Below are 5,274 nucleotides of genomic sequence, written 5' to 3'. Positions count from 1 at the left end.
TCTACTGTTTTATTTATATAGTTATAAGTTATAGAAAGTCATAAAAATTAAATAATAGGTACTTTGAAGAAAAAGATTTAAGCGTGACACACAAAATAACATACACGCTATCGTATTAATATATAGAATAATATTCAACGTGTACAAATTTAACCATATTTAATCATCAAATTGGCATAAAATACTCATTCATAGTCAACTGTCTATAAGTTTTGAATGGGCTAAAATGTCTAGTGTGTCTATGTTTCCCATTTTTGACGGCCAATATAAGAAAACTGGTGTTGCAATTTTTATATTGATTACATTATTTAAAAGGCATAGCCTGTATCCGTGGTTAACGTTTTTTTACTTGATTGCACAAAGCAATCATCGGAAGGCAATAAGAAACGAACGTGATATTACAAAGGTTTTTGGATTTCACCTTTGGGTCAATATCCGGTTGAAAGATGCGCAGGGTTGAAGTAGCAAGACCTCATCTAATCAATGTCTGCACTTGAAATCGATAGTGTCACAAGAGGAAATGAGAATTGCCAGCGGAATATATTAGAGACTAGAAAATCGTCATCACTTTCTTTACTGCAGTTTCAACCTCTCTGTATCCCTCTCTGTCTCCCTCTCTTTTATCCTCTTCGTTTATTTATCTTTCAATATATATGTAGACTGTAGAGTATATATTTCCGTTAATTATACTGACATTTTAATTACATATGTGTATACATATTTAAACTATGACTTTATTAAAAATATAGTATCACCAGACAATGACAGACGTACTGAAATAAATGAGCAAATTACATTCTCGAAGTGGTGAGTATTTAAAGTAGTAAGGCACACTTTTCTATGTTTCATTTATATATATATATATATATATATATATATATATATATATATATTAGTAAAATATCACTATTTCACTTAATATACGTCATAAAAAAATTAATTGTATCAGCAAAGGGTTACCCCAAGACGAATTTCAACGCGGGTGTAGATAGTGCACAATTAAAAAATTAAGATATTATTTTATTCAATTTAGGTAAAAAAATACCATACGTCGCTACAATAAACTTACTGTTTCAGTCTTTTCCCAATAAGAAGAATCACTTCCAAAACAAACTATACATCATAGTCAAAAAATTCACAACTGAAATGTTTTAATCGTAGAGACAGACAAAACACACAGTTTCCACAAACCCACAAAACAAAAATACCATAAATTACTCATACAAATTGGATCCCTAAATTCGACAAAAGAATGAAAAATTTGGTAGATCTCTATATTTTATATTATCTAACAAAGGGCATTTAAGCAGAAAATATTTGACTCTGTGGCGACGATGGACTCATGGTGTACAATATTTCCAACGGCTTAAAATATGAAAACTTAAAAAGTAATCCTCCAAGAATTCAGAAGAATCAGATTAAAAGTAACAATTATATAAAAAATCAAAACAGTTTACTTCTTAGATGTAGTTCTAGACTTAAAAATATATATGAACCATACTAAACAGTAGATTTATTGCAGCGAGATATGGTATTTTACTTTATCTTAATTTAATAAAATAATACACACCGACCCCCCCTTATATATATATATATATATATATATATATATATATATATATATATAAAGTTCAGTTTTTGTCGCTCTGACATTCTTATGAAAAGAACAACATTTTTATTAAAAATCATTAAAACGAATTCATATTAAACTCAGTCATGGATATGCGAATTACTATATAAAGTTTACTAATTTGTTTATTCTTAAAAAAAAACAAGAATTTTTTTTTTACTTATTCATCGTTTTTTTTGTTTCTTATTAGATGATACTTTCATAATGACGCCAAATTTTATTTATGCATAGTTTTTACATTCTGTATAATTGCGTAGAAGTTATCAAAGAAAACGTTCTAGCACGCAGAAATATATTTCTCGCGTTTTTTCTCTCTTCTCTTCCCCCTCCTCTCTTTCACTTTCGTTCTCTCTCTCTCTCTGTATATATATATGACTACTTCATTTAATCACATAAATTAATATGAGAAAATATAATTTATGCGTAAATTTTCAGTATTTACCTCTACAGTGCTCAATATATAGGTAGAGCTCGGTAGTAGGTTATGCCTGACGAATTCCCACGGGAATGAAACGCGGAATATTCTGTGTAGCTTAAGCGCCATATATATTTTTATAACTTACTAATATATATATATATATATATATATATATATTAATTTTATTTATACAAACATTAATGGCTACATATGTGCATACATGTTTCTGTAATACCCACGTGGGGGGATTACGTCTTCAGGCCAAGAATTACCTTCAAAAGTGACATTTCCACCAAATACATTTTTCTATTTCGTTTATCAAGTTAAAATACAACCTGGGTGGGAGTCAAAAAAAAAACAAAAACGGTAAAAGGATGAGTGAGGTCTTTGAAGATAATAAACATCTTTTTTCTTTTCCCCTTCCCCCATCCGACCTAACTTTTGGCTTTTTTTGGCATAGGGTACTTGAGAGTTTAGTTTTCTTGTCTTAGAGTCTGTAAGTTAATAACCTTAGCTATGGTCAACCAAGTACTGACCGGTGCCTTTTAATCTACCTCCACCCACACATACATGCAACACACATATAACACACACATACACAGACACCGCCAACACCCACATACACACATTAATACATATATTCAAAAGCGAATCCATGCTGAACGCTCTTTGTTTTATTTACTGAAACTAGACAATAATTCTGAAACTACGTAGAAATAAAGTAAAAGTTACATTAAGGTAAATAAAAAAACAAAAACAAAAATAAACAAAAATAAATAAAAAAATAAAAAAAATAAATAAAAAATAAATAAATAAGAATAAAAATAAAATTAAATTAAAACAAATAAACCAACAAAATATGAATAAATATAAACCCGAAAGTTATCTAAACCCCACATGTACCTATATGCGTGTATCAATACACTTATAAATGTCTACATTTATCTACACCCGCGCATATATACACACACACATTACAGACATACAGAGACGAATAATAGTATTTTTCTTTACTTATGTAGCGTGGTAACTTCTTCGTATATGCAATATTATGCTACCCGACTACAGACGGGTGTATATATCTATCTATATATATATATATATATATATATATATATATATACACACATATATATGTACATACATAAATTTATATATATATATATACATATACACATATATACATATAAACACACACACAACAAACATACACACATACATACATATATATACATACCCACACATACATACATATATAACATATATATAAACAACATTCGGACATCCATACATTTTTGTAATCTATATTGTTACAACAATTCTATACGAGGCAGCCTATTCTAATAGTTCAGAAATATACATGTATATACATACATCTACATACAATAGACACAGAGATACATCCACATACAAACATGCACACAGATATATAGATACAGATATATATATATATATATAAACATACAAACATACATGCATACATAAAATACACTTATACAGACAAACTCACACAAATATAGACATATACATATATACATGTATACATGTATACATGTACCGTGCCACCAAATGATACATCCAAAGTAGAAACGAACATATTTTGCCGGCTAAAAGCCAAATCGAAAGTGTACGATAGGTCCGAGTTCCATATAAATCACATTATTACTCCGAAACCAATATATATATATATATATATACCTGACACTACCGGTGTCTGTTTGAAAAGTCTCTACGAAACTTTTTCTAAATATTTTGGTTTCAGAGTAATAATGTGATTTATATGGAACTCGGACCTATCGCACACTTTCGATTTGGCTTTTAGCCGGCAAAATATGTTCGCAAGAAGAGAATTAAATATAAAGGAGTTGACGTTGGAAGAGTTAGTCGAATAAAACATTACTCCTAGTAGTTTTGGCTTACGTAAAATTAAACATTCCGAGCTCAAGGTTGATTTTGATTCTAGCAGAGGGCGCCAAGACATATTTTGTATAACTTTTGAAATCATTACTTTATATAGGATAATATTCAATAGATAATTGGCTCTATTATTATTATTATTATTATTATTATTATTATTATTATTATTATTATGATTATTATGATTATTATTATTATAATAATGATAATAATAATTATTATTATTGTTATAATAATTATTATTATTGTTATTGTTATAATAATAATAATAATAACAATAATAATAATAATAATAATAATAATAACAATAATAACAATAATAACAACAACAACAACAACAATAATAATAATAATAATAATAATAATAATAATAATATTAAATTAGCAATATACATACAATTGTATTATAATATTTATGAGTATTTACGACCGGGTAATGCCAGAGGATTGCTAGTATATATATATATATATATATATATATATATATATATATATATATATATATATATATATATATATATAAACTTTCAAAAGGTTTAAACGTTACTTAAAAAAAACGTGTTTCTTATAGGTTTTCGGATGTGCTGAACACACTATCCTATTTAAATTTTCCGCAAATAAGTATTTTCTTCGGGTATTAAGCGAAAATGAGCGCCAGATTGCGCACAAGACAATGATCACCATTTATAACATAAAGAACTACATTGTTTAATACCTCTAAAAATACTGATTTGCAAAAAATTTAAATGCGATATTCGTTTTCAGCACACCCGAAATCCCTATAGAAAACAAGTTATTTAGGTAAGTTTTGTGTTAGTCTACCAGACGACAATTACGAAATAAATACCTTCAATAAGTTTCAAGATTCTTTTCGTATGAAACTCTACTCCACTTCAAATTAATCTTCTCCGACTGCAATGCACTTGTTTTATTGTTTCAACAACTTCCTCTTGTATAAGCGTGTACATGATCCTTGTCACAACCTGTCATCTCCTGTCATCTCCTGTCATCATATCATAAAAAGACCTCTAAGGTATTCCTTTAGATTAGGGAATGACCAAAAGTCACAGAAATATAAGTCTGGGCTATAGGCTGTGACAACGATTGAGTTGTGAACAGGTGCATTCGCGCAAATTTTTCACATCTTCAGTTCCTCGCGAATAATTGTGTGTATATTTTTCAACTGGCATCAAACTGTGCACTTAGTTACTCTATAAACACACGACAGTCCTTGAAATTCTTTATTTGGTTAATCAATTCTGGTGTTCTGATTTTATTACTCTTCCAACACGCGTTATAATCTTACACC

Source organism: Euprymna scolopes, chromosome 14 (assembly GCF_053919585.1).
Source record: "Euprymna scolopes isolate OS-2025 chromosome 14, ASM5391958v1, whole genome shotgun sequence".
Lineage (NCBI taxonomy): Eukaryota > Metazoa > Mollusca > Cephalopoda > Sepiida > Sepiolidae > Euprymna > Euprymna scolopes.
This window is presented reverse-complemented; position numbering follows the sequence as displayed.